The 12,734-nt window shown below is 42.4% G+C and overlaps 1 protein-coding gene across 3 annotated transcripts in view; it reads right to left on the bottom strand.

Moving 5' to 3' along the window:
- raph1b (Ras association (RalGDS/AF-6) and pleckstrin homology domains 1b) overlaps nt 1–12,734 on the bottom strand; it is a 214,239-nt gene that overhangs the window by 138,170 nt on the left and 63,335 nt on the right. For all 3 annotated transcript variants that reach the window (XM_060898934.1, XM_060898935.1, XM_060898936.1), the window contains exon 2: nt 4,023–4,081. The gene's annotated coding sequence lies outside the window, so the exon portion shown is untranslated. The remainder of the gene's footprint in view (nt 1–4,022; nt 4,082–12,734) is intronic.

The following is a 12,734-nucleotide window of genomic DNA, read 5'->3' as shown; positions in this document are numbered from 1 at the left end:
GGAAAACACACAATTGTCTGGGTGACCCCAAACTTTTGAACGGTAGTGTATGATAGATTGAAAATCTACGGGGATCCCTTAATTACCTATGATCAAGTAGTATTGTAACAAAAACGTGCATGAAAATATGACCAGTGGTTTTGCTCCAGCTTACGCAATCCAACGAAGAGAATCGATCATCATGACCTCCTGTTGATCACAAAGGGATCTGAACCTAAGACTTGCCACCTTAAAATAAGTTGCTGTATTACTATAACTGTAGTGATTTAGAAGGTTTCTGATGCAATTACCGTAATATATGTAGAACTAAGATGCACTGAAAAGAAAACCAAGGCAACTGCATATTATAAAGTTTAAATTTCGGCACTTTATTAAATGGACTCGATTAAGATTAAAACATATTTAAAGGAAAAGAAAACTTAATTCATACATTTAAGTTTGCAGAAAGATTATGTATTTATAAAAACCTTCATGAAGAGATTGTGTTAAGTGTCAAATGTAGCATAATTTCGAATAATAACGATAAGCATATCTGGCAGCGTGATGTCACTGTGAGCCTTTAACAAAAGAATAATCCGGAGCCGCCTTTTGTTAAATGGATCGCAGTGACATCACACTGCCAAAAATGCTTATGATTATTATTTGAAATGATGCTGTATTTGACACATTTGGACAACTTCACTTCGTGAGTGTTTATAAGTACATAATCTTTCTGCAAACCCAAACTAATGAATTAAGTTTTCTGCTCCTTTAAAGCAGATTAATTCTCCTTGGCTTTTGCTTGGCCCAATGTTGGCCAACCCTCTCATAGTCCATCTCGCTGTCATCCATGCTGATGTGGATTAATTTGTCCAGCGAGTCTTCTCCTAGCTTATTAAAGTCAGTCGACTTTGTCCGTCTGGTCGGGGACAACATCGGCAGCCAATGAGATCGCTTATCATGAATCGGAAACTTCCGGGATGTCTGACGTTTTCTTTCAATATTTTTATTGGACGGTTTGAACACGTGATCTTGACGTAGCCAACAGATTACAGTTTGTTTACATCATACCACGCGGACATATTACTTTGACAGATTCAACACAAACATTGGAAAAAAAAAGACGGCTTGTTTAACACAAATATCAATCAGTATGTAAATGGTTCTGTTATTTGCTCTCCTGTGTATCTAGTTATTTGTGGGTAGGAAATTTAACGTATTGGTATAAATCTAAGCGTATCGGATTTTAACTAAAGCGACTAAGCGTATCGGCAGGCAGAGCAAGCGTATCGGGCCCGATACGCTAAAACGCTTTGGGGAAAACCATGTGTTCAAAACTCTAAATCTCTTTATTTTTGGCTTTTTGGTCTGTTAATTTCTGATTGAGGGTTTTTTCTCATAAATGGAAAATTAAACTAATGGAGAATGGTTGCTGGTTTGTTACCGGGGCAACGGACAGAAATGGAAATGTTTACGAAACACTAGATTTTCAAAATGTTCATAACTTTAAGACATATTTACAAAATTAAAGTTTTCAATTCAGATCTTCACACTCTTTAAATTTGATAAATTACACAACACTATGACAGCTACTTTAAAAACTGGCCTGTCATTGCTACTATATAGCTCCATGGACTGAATTTCTCAGGTTTTGAAACTGGATGCTGACAAAAACCCGTTTTCCGTTTCAAAATGGCTGTTCCGTTTCAGACAAGCAATTCCACAATTTCCACATTTTTTTCTATGATCATGGAAAATCATCATCCCTACAGCTATAAACCCGAACTATAAACATAAAATGTGCGTCATGTCTGTCTTTCTTTAAAGGTGCCCTTCCACCCAAAACGTTTAATACTGGCTGTTTTTGAAATACCATAGTTCACTCCGAGTTGCTGCATGCGAAAACGTAATTCTACTCCCATTCCCTGTATTAGCTTATGAAAGAAAATAGTCGGAAAAACGAGCGGATCTGAAAAAGCCATACGATCTTGCGTCACTTCGTAAATTAGTATTCATGGCCTCGCCCACCTTGGCTTGCGACCGCCCACGGGATGGAAGTTCGGATTTAAGCGCGAGGAAAGATAGCAGAGCCAGTGTTGCCAGATTGGGCGGTTTTAAGTGCATTTTGGCGGCTTTGAACATATTTTGGGCTGGAAAACGTCAGCAGTATCTGGCAACACTGAGCAGAGCCCATCTCGTCAGTAGCTAACGAAGAGGACCCAACAGCAAGTTGAAAACATGTCTGAACAAGTTCGTGCCTGTGTTATTTGTGGCAGTAACACATCAACGTTGCATTTCTTGCCCAAGATAGAAGAGGTGAAGAAGAAATGGTTGGAATTTATCTTTGGAACACCACGAGCAAAGTATAATGCAGCGTTAGTACTGTGTTCTGATCATTTCAACCACAGTGACTTTTCAAACTTCGGCGCCTTCAGTAGTGGTTTTGCTTCGAGGTTGTTTTTAATCCCTGGAGCTGTGCCGTCAAGACGATTGACCACCAGCTCACAAGCTGTAAGTAGAACATGAACTTTCTGTTCGAAGGTTTTTGTTACAAAATAGCATGTTCATATTCTCCACGTGGGGCGGCACAGTGGTGTAGTGGTTAGCGCTGTCGCCTCACAGCAAGAAGGTCCGGGTTCGAGCCCCGTGGCCGGCGAGGGCCTTTCTGTGTGGAGTTTGCATGTTCTCCCCGTGTCCACGTGGGTTTCCTCCGGGTGCTCCGGTTTCCCCCACAGTCCAAAGACATGCAGGTTAGGTTAACTGGTGACTCTAAATTGACCGTAGGTGTGAATGTGAGTGTGAATGGTTGTCTGTGTCTATGTGTCAGCCCTGTGATGACCTGGCGACTTGTCCAGGGTGTACCCCGCCTTTCGCCCGTAGTCAGCTGGGATAGGGTCCAGCTTGCCTGCGACCCTGTAGAACAGGATAAAGCGGCTACAGATAATGAGATGAGATGAGATATTCTCCACGTTAGCATGCATGACATGGTCACAAGCTCGGCAGGGATGAGAGATTTCTGCTTTTTCTGAGTAAAAAAACGACCTTTTTATATTATGCCAAATCCGTTGAGAATTTTTTTTTATTAATTTCGGGGGGTTGGGGTATGCTCCTTCATGCTGTTCAAACTTTATAACTCCAACGATGTTGACACATTATTTATAAGTCGCCATCTTTAGTCTTGTTTAAATCTCGTTGAACGTGATGTAAAATTCATGTTATCTACATTGTTATTGGTCAAAACATCGATGTCAAGACCATAATAGCCAATCAAAACAGTTTTTACAAAGACACCCACATCCGCTTGTTCTGACCCACTGGAGGTCACAGTGCTGTTAGCCAATCAGAGGTAACACGTTTACGTGTCATGAATATTAATGAGTAAGAGCTGAAATCCTGTCGTTCTCCCGCCACCCACTCCTCCACCAAACTAGAACAGCCTGAAACAGGAGAACCACAGCATTTTTTTCTCCAAAACCGGCTCACAGGGCATTCATTCATACTAGAGACCACCGCACAATTAATGAAAAAACGATGCAAGGAGACCTTTAATCCATTAAAAACTGGTACTGTTGGCAAATCGCTGTAGTATAAGAGGAATAAAACAGTTCAGGATGTGCTGTACGGGAACATAATCACCTGCTGGATGGTAACAGTAACTCCACTTGACGTTGTGCTGCATTACACCACCCGGTCACTGATTATTTTCCTTTAACAGCATGACGTGTCACATCCTACAGCTGACACTCATACGCCGCCACCAACAGGAACATTTTTAACTGATGATTCTTGGTTAGGCTAAACTAAAGATCATCTCCGAACTGAAGATCCGTTCTTTAACCGATTCATTACAAAAAATTCAGGTAATAAAATTAAGCTTGCGTTACATCCTCTCTCTGTGCAGGATCCTCAGGATGAGACCTGAGAGCCGACGATGTAAGAAACCGCATCTGTACGATGTCGATTTTGAATAGAAATGCACAGAGTTGAAAATTCTGGAAAACGCACGCGCGCACACACACGGGAAGAGAAACACAGCAGCCTACCTTTGGCTTAAGATGCTCCTTCTGTGATGAGGTTAAAATCCAGTGACGTCCAGAGAAACCTGCGTGAGAAAGGAGAGAGAGAAGAAACGAACCATATTCAGAGTGGAACTAAATCAAAATCGGTCACAAGTGGGACAGAGCTGCACATCGAACTGCTTTTAGGCCACATAGATTCAGCCACGTGTGGCACAAACGCTGCGTAAGCGTGCACACACACACACACACAAATCACAAGTATGAGCTATAGCAGCTGTGTGGGTGTGTGCATGTGTCTCCTTTGGATTAAACACCCCTCAACACACACACGGCTCAAACCAAAACCCGGAGAAGGCAAGAGTCATTTTACACTTACTCATTATTATTTTTTTTTACCTCAGATTTGTTATTTCTATGCAATTTGGGCTTACACTTAGTCAAACACAACCAAACCAATCAGGAGTATGAAAAATCACCTACACATTCATCATGGGACAAAGAACAGACTGTGTGTGTGTGTGTGTGTGTGGTGGGGGGACCCTCAGATCACAGCTGCGCGCTGGGCCGCAACTGCGTGAGCCGTCTGTCTGCGCGGCAGCCGGGTTGCGTGCGTCTCGCATGACAAAGAGGCGTCTCACCAAATTGCCCACCATGTGCTCTTTTGTAAACTCACGTGCTGAATCCAAAATTAGCATCACAGGAGGACTAAACTCAACCAAGTCTGCGTTTACTGGGTAAACTGGCTTTTTCCGTTCTCCCAAACGTGTGTTGAAAATGCAGAAATAGCTGCTTTAAAAGTGTATAAAAAAAGAACCAGGAGTATTGAATGCATTAGTACTGAACTGACGACACTTTTCTCAGGAACACACATCTACCAGAGAGAGAGAGACACACACACACACACACACACACACACACACACACACACACACACACACACGACACGACTACAGGCGCGGGTTGGCTCTCAGCAACTCTGGCTAGTGCTTAGTTAAGAGTTTAGTCTTTTATAATTGTCTTTAAGAGAGTAAACAAGAAATAATACAATAAAAGAAGCAGTGAGAAATATCGGCTGAAGACACTGATTACAAAGCCGTGTGTGATATGTACGAGTGTATGTTTTCCCTGAGAGGCCACATGCCTACACACACCGTCACAAAACATCCAAAATCTCTCTTAATACACCCTTAACACATACGGTCACATGACCTGACATAAGTAATCACATGCCCCTTTTCCACCAAAGCAGTTCCAGGGCTGGTTCGGGGCCTGTGCTTAGTTTGGAACCGGGTTTTCTGTTTCCACTGACAAAGAACTGGCTCTGGGGCCAGAAAAACCGGTTCCAGGCTAGCACCAACTCTCTGCTGGGCCAGAGGAAAGAACCGCTTACGTCAGCGGGGGGGCGGAGTTGTTAAGACCAACAACAATAACAAGACCGCGAAAGATCGCCATTTTTAAGCGACGAGAAGCAGCAGCTGTACAAACGCAAAGTCATCCATTATTATTATTGCTGTTGTTGCTTCTTCCGTGTTGTTTTTGCTTCAATATTCGCGCCAAGGTTTATGCAAACGTAGCGACGTAACTGACGTATACACCGATGTAATGACGTATACAGCGACGTAACTGACGTATACAGCGACGTAATGACGTGGCTTCCCTTAGCACCGCGAGCTATGGAAAAGCAAACTGGTTCTCAGCTGGCTCGCAAGTTGAACGAGTTGTGAACCAGCACCGGCCCCAAACCAGCCCTGGAACTGATTTGGTGGAAAAGGGGTATCAGAGGACACGGAGCTGGTGAACAAGGAACATACTGCTTACTGGCATTACAGCACAAAGATCCATCCAGCGTATTTAAAACCCACACACAGGATGGTTTGAGACAGTGAGTCAGCAGAAAAGTCAATAAGACTAAAACAAAAGCAGATATGATTCCAAGAAATCAGACATCTGTAGGAAATAAATCCATTCAAAACTAGTGTCAAAAATGGCAGCTTTATTATTCAAGCCACATTCACCGGATATGAGAAATCGCACGCTCTGATTGGCTTCTCTACTGCTAGGATATCAGCTCATATACCGGGAGTAGAGAAAAACAAAATGGCAGAGGCGTGTTGCTGAACCAACCGAGGACGAAATAAAAACCACTCGAAAACAAACCCCCCCCCCCAAAAAAAAAGTAACAAAATATGGAATAAAAAGTAGTTGATGGTAAGAAGTACCTTTTTTTTTCATTTTTCAAGAATTATCGCATTTTTCACAGATTGCTCCTGTTATTTCGCCGCGTTGTTTACATTCTAAGCAGAAATTATTTCGTCAGACATTTTGTATGACGTTTTTATTTATCGAATTTGCAAAAAATACAAATAAAAATGCTCTCTCTCTCAAAATGCAGTGAATGTGGATACAATAAAACAGTTATTCCACTCAATCTCGTCGTACATGGCTTACAGTCGACTCGGCGCTGCGTGCCTCGTCGGATATCCGCTCACGTACGACTCGATTTCGGGGAATAACTATTAATTGTATCATGTATAATTCTCCTCATCTGGAAGTGTAAGATAAAACAGGAGCTCACTACAGAACAGGATAATTCAGTTTTGGTCAGAATGATACCTACAAATTGGATCCTTGTGGCCGCCTCGGAAAGTCTGTCGTCATTAAACTTCACGTTGCCTACCTTTACATGATACATAACTGTTATACAGTCTGTTGGACAATTACTGGCAACCTTCATTGTTTAAAATACACATTATTCAGATCCTTGACTTGCGAGTGACGTCAAAGCAAAATAGAAACCCGGATGTCGGCCATGTTGGTGGAGATACAAATGCAGGGTCAAGCGACATTCCATACAAAGCAAACAGTCACACCTGCCCAACTCTCTTTGCTTTTCCACCGCTTTAAGCGTTCTTTTAGCGATGCCATAGCTTTGCGCTGTATATCTTTGTGGTCACAACAGTACTCGTGACCGTGGCACGTTCCAATTTTTTTTTAGAAGAATTCTGTCCGTAATTCAGAAAGAGGGCGAGGAAACTCTGAGGCTGAGTACGGAGAGGAGACGAGCACGGCTGAACAACATCGTCAGGGCTGATCTAACAGACGCTAAAACCAAAACAGCTCGTGTTTGCAGTGATCATTCTATCTCAGGTGAGATTCGAAAGCTTTCTCGATAATATCATGGAAGAATTTTATTTCGTGTTGCTAGAATTTTGCTATAAAATGAGTGTTCTCTTGTCGTGGTTCACTGAGTCGTTGTTATAATTTTAACATGCGTATTAGCATTTCGCTTCTAGGAGCGCCAGCAAAATTATACGATAAACAGTCCAGACTGGGCACCCACTCAGAAAATGGGCTGTGTTTTGTCCAAGGTCAGACTTGATTCTTCGGCAGCCGAACCGGATAGAATGCGATATCTGGGTACTCGATGGTCGGTAGAAGCGTCTTATCTTCAGAAAAGTCTGACTTTTTTAAATAACATGGGTCAAAACCCACACATATCTATCTTCTCTTTGTATCGAATCTTTGCTCAAGCGTTCAAATCGTTGTAATACTAAGAAAATTCAGCATTGTTTACAGACACGCTTTCAGCAGCTGCCATCCTAGTTGCTTTGTATCTCCGCCATCATGGCAGACGCTCATGACGTAGCACATCTTGATCATGTGGTTGCAAGCCATCTATATTCCATCAGGCTATCGCTCCGACACGATTTTATCAATATGAAACCATTTGACCTCTCCTTCACTGTCTCTTTTACATCACTAGCATCATAAATCATGTGAAACGGTCCTCAAAACGTACAACAGTGTGACACAAATTAAAGGCAGTGTATGCGATTTGTTTTAGAATGATTTTTGTTATATTTCTTGAAATTCTCTTTACCTCCCGCAGCAATAAATAAACCAAATGCACCTGTGGCAGTTGCAGGGCTGTGAAAAGCCTGTCTGATTGTTTCATTCGGCCTACCTTAGTCTGATTAACACCAGACCATATCACAAGTGAAATATGGTCTGGAATCCACCTACTGAATTTCTCGTAGGGGAGGTGTGGTTTACGATTGTCAACGGCCGTTTATTGGACGCTGTGAATGTCCATCATTTGGCGTATACGTAGCCCATGGCCAATCATGGCAGTTGTACCCGGTGACGTAGTTAGAGCGACGAAGAAGACGAAGAGGCGAAGAAGAGAAGGAAAGAGAAAGAGAAGGCAAAACAAAAATAGGAAAACAATGGCACCGAACGATTACTGCCGTTTGTGCAAGACAAAGCTTGATCGAAAGTTTGGTTCGTATCGCTCGCCGCCATGTTAAATATGATCCGTAAACAGTCCCAAATAAACTACAAACTTCTGTTTGTCGAGTAGTACGCGTCACCGTCTTTCCACCCCTCCCCATTCTCTGATTGGCTCCCTAACTCAGGCGAGCCTTTAGACCATAGTTTCCATGCTGTCTTTTCAGATCGGAACGATTGTGCAAAGTAGCATGGGATTTCCCAGGCTACGCCTGCCTACCTGCTCGCACTCATTGCGCATGACTGGAGTCTTCCATGAGGCTCGGCAGACATATTGCTGAAGATAGCGAGCTAGTCGACAACTGGGAGGACTAACAATAGCCATGTTCGTTGTTTACACTGATTATCATAATGTTAGGTGTTCTCTTTACATTACAGGCATTTAGCAGACGCTCTTATCAGGGCAACATACAACATACCCAGAGCAGTCTGGGGAGCAGTTTGAGGTCAGGTGCCTTGCTCAAGGGCACTTTAGCCATTCCTGCTGGTCCAGGGAATCAAACCGGTAACCTTTCGGTCCCAAAGCTGCTTCTCTAACCTTTAGGCCGTGGCTTCACCTCTTAAATGTGAATGAAGTTGTTGGATATGACAATGATGGCCTAGGCCCCTCCTCCTGACACACTCTCACGGACTCAATACTCCAGCAGTACTCGGGCAGTTTGTGTTCATGTGTTTTGGAGGAGTGGCTTTGGAGGAAGGGCTGAAGGGAGAGGGTGGGATTTCTCAGGTGGATACTTTCAAAAATCTAACCTACCCTTGGTGGTTGCTCCAAAATTACCTACCCTAGCTTTAAAAGGACTGTGAGTTGGCCTAGTCGGTAGCATGTCCACTTCTCAACCCCGGGAGATCGCAAATTCTACTCACAGTCAGGTCATACCAAAGACCATCATAAAAATGGTACCTACTGCCATTGAGGAAGTCATGGCCTAAAAGGTTAGAGAAGCAGCTTTGGGACCAAAAAGTCACTGGATTGATTCCCTGAACCAGCAGGACTGGCTGAAATGCCCTCGAGCAAGGCATATAACCCCCAACTGCTCTGGCAAGAGTGGTGGTGTACCTTGTGTCTGACTAGCCAAAGAAAAGTTGGTGGTGTGATCAATTCAGGTGGTTCCTGACCAAAATGGAAAACAAAACAAAACAAAAAAACCCTGCCATCTGGCGAGGCATGCTGCAATACAGATGTGAGCGGGGAGTCAAACTCTCGCAGTTACCAGAGGCCCAGACCCCCACTGTAACCCCAGTTATATAATAGGCAAGAAGCCGAGGGCTACTGAAACGGAGATCGACGCTGCCCAGTGCGCTTTGTGGCATGGGAAGGACTAGCTTTAAAGGAATACTCATGTTTTTCCAACCTCATCTCAGTCCTCTGTATCTGTGACGAGTCATGGAATCCACGGACACGTGTCGGCCGAAAAGTGTCCGTGGATTCCATGACTCGTCACATATACGATTACCACACACGGAAATTACAACATTTTTGAACTGAGAAAAGAACAGAAAACCTGCTTTCACCAAAAAACTCACTTATGAGTTATCCAGTAACTATATAGCAATAATAACTGTACTTATTGAAAGAGACTTCAAAGCACAAGTCATTCAAGATAAAAGTGTCTGCCAAGTGCCATAAATGCAACTGTAAGTAATGAACGCCTTCGGGCATAACACTTACGTAGCGCACACACATTTTCTCCCAAAGGTATTTGTAAATTCTTATGAATAATTGATTATTTCATAGAAGAAACCGTTCTTTACATTAGAGTCCATTTGCATGTGTTTAAAAAAAAAAAGTTTTATGGATAACTGATGATACTTGGACACCACAAAACCTTGGAGAAGGAAGAAAGAAAAAAGTGTTAACGTACCGCTCTACAGCTGAAACAAGCAGTAAGGCTGTACAGTAAATGTTATACTGTCGTTTTTAGTTTATGCTAGTCATGGATTTTAAATGCTCACTGGCAGTTCAACACCTACCCCTAGACTTCATAAACACATTTTCTGTTCTTTTCTCACTACTGAGAAATTCATCTCAGTGGGAACCTCACACACACATTACAGATTTGATGGATGAAGAACGGTGGAGTATTTCTTTAACAATGTTCCTCTACAATTACAATTTATCTAAAGGCACACACACAAGGCATACTCGATATGTGCAACAATGTGTGTATTACGGGTAAAGTTCAAACCCATGGAGACCTTTAACACTCAGTGCTGCGACACTGATAAACTCAAAGGGCACTCAGAGAGCGCAGACTTCTGCCAAGGACAACAGTCGACTCTTCTGTGATATAAAGCGGTTGCAGAGTTGCATGTCAGAATATTTCCAAAACTATCAGAATTATGTGCCTACATGTGTATCGTAGAGGATTACTAGTATCTGTGAATGTGGATTGTGATATGGCGTTGTCATATTTCTACACTGGCTATGTTTTGTCAGTATTGAACTTTACTGCCATCTACTGGATTTTAACATGTGTTGCACTGTCGAGTGCAGACTTCCATCAAGGAAACCAAATGCCATATCTCGCAACATGAGTGAAAGTGAAACCAAATTCGTAGCTCCGCTCTGTGACTCGGATCCGCTCCAAAATTTACTGTCTTCTTCCGTGGCCTATGCTACACCCTTCCACCAAGTTTCATGGAGATTGGGTTGGGTTTTGCGCAATCCTGCTTTACAGTCAGACAAACAAACCACACTGAAAACATAACCTCCTTGGCAGAGGTAATTAAAACCAGACCGTCAGGGACGTAGTAGCTCATCAGGCCTGCCATCAAAACAACCATGATGACCAAAACATCAAAAAAACAGAAGTGAAATATGACAATGTGAGAGAGGACCAACCTCTACGACAAACTGTTTACAACAGGAAAATCAACAAAGGACTAAATTTTGTTCCCCGATGGAAGAGCTACCCAAAACATCCATCAGAACTGAGTTCGCATGATAAATGAGAGAGGAGATACAATTCTAGTCGGAAGAAAAATGTGTTAAGTTGACCTAATTACTAATTTGTTGGCAAAAATTGACAATACCAGGTTTTGGGCAGAAGGTCTAGTTCTTTCAAATAAAACAACGAGAACTGAGGCCATCCTTAAAAAAAAAAAAAAAAAAAATTAGTTTCCTGTCCACTGGGTGAGCAAAAAAATTTTCAGTCGGGAGGGAGGGATTTTTTTTTTTTTTAATATATGGATGGATAAGAAATCGCAATGCTGTGTTTGCTTTTTCTTTCAGTACTTTTTTATTACAAAAGCAGACACATTTAATAAAATGACAGTTTAATCAACTGAAACTTGCACAAAAACTTTAAGTTAGCATTTTAAATCCTGACTGCAACATTTGCAAAACTTTTACAAAGGTACTTAAAATGTCCGACACACGGACTTTTTGTAGTTCTAAATCGAGCGTTAGGCCTAGTTCGGATGAAATTGCACTATTAAAATGATCACTGAATGATTTGTTTTTCTGAATCTTTACTATTTTGTTGTTCGCTAGAATACCATTTTGCGATTTCACACTTCAGCAAATGTTTGAAAACTCCGGATCTCCTTCCTTCATGGTGGCTGCCATTTTTTTGTGCCGCGCGGCGCATGCGCAGAGCTGATTCAATTCTATATTCTGCGCGGAATGCAGGGCTTTCCACAAGCGCCGGCTGCCGGCCGTACAGCCAACTACACAATTAAGTCCAGCCAGCTACTTTAATGACTTATTTTTGTAGCCCACAGGCTCTAAATATTAATTTTCGATTTTAATAAAATTAAATGTTTATCTAACGGACTGACAATAATGTCAAACTGAACCGCACTCATTTAAGTTGTGATTCGCGCTGTTTGTACCGATAATAACCACAAATTCCCCGACAACTTCGCTGATCAAGGGAGAGTAACTCATCCGCGGCCCCGACATGCGGTGTGTGTGTGTGCAGTAATGTGTCGGGGTCGTCGGAGGGAACAGAAGCAGAGATAACGCTTATTTTGTCTCCGGTAAACCAGTCTTCTCTCGTTCAATTACGTGCTGGCATCAAAAGACACCGCTGGTTGTAAATGAAACCAAACTGAGTGGTTGGAGTGTATTTTCATACACAAATGGAGAAATGCTCGCTGAGTGTTTAATTGTGTCGCCCCACTGCAGACCGTTGTCGTTGTTAATTCATAGCATGCTCAGCTGCGTGAATGTGTCATGCACCGAAAATAAGAGATTTACAAGCCAGGAACGCCTCATGATGCAATACGCAAGAAAAGAAAGATTTACTGCCATTTTACTTTGTATTTGAGTAAAGTGAAGAAATAAATGGTCTGTGGAAAATACATTTAATCCTGGGAACTGCGTGCACAGGAGTTTATTTTGTGTTTAACCCCCCAGCTGGCTACTTATTTGTCATGGCTGGCTAGTATGAGCCTTAGCGGAAAGCCCTGGGAATGCGGAAATGCCAAGTTCGATTTTAGATTTAC

This window comes from Neoarius graeffei, chromosome 18, assembly GCF_027579695.1.
Source record: "Neoarius graeffei isolate fNeoGra1 chromosome 18, fNeoGra1.pri, whole genome shotgun sequence".
Lineage (NCBI taxonomy): Eukaryota > Metazoa > Chordata > Actinopteri > Siluriformes > Ariidae > Neoarius > Neoarius graeffei.
The sequence above is the reverse complement of the archived record's forward strand: the minus strand, read 5'-3'. Positions and strand labels throughout refer to the sequence as shown.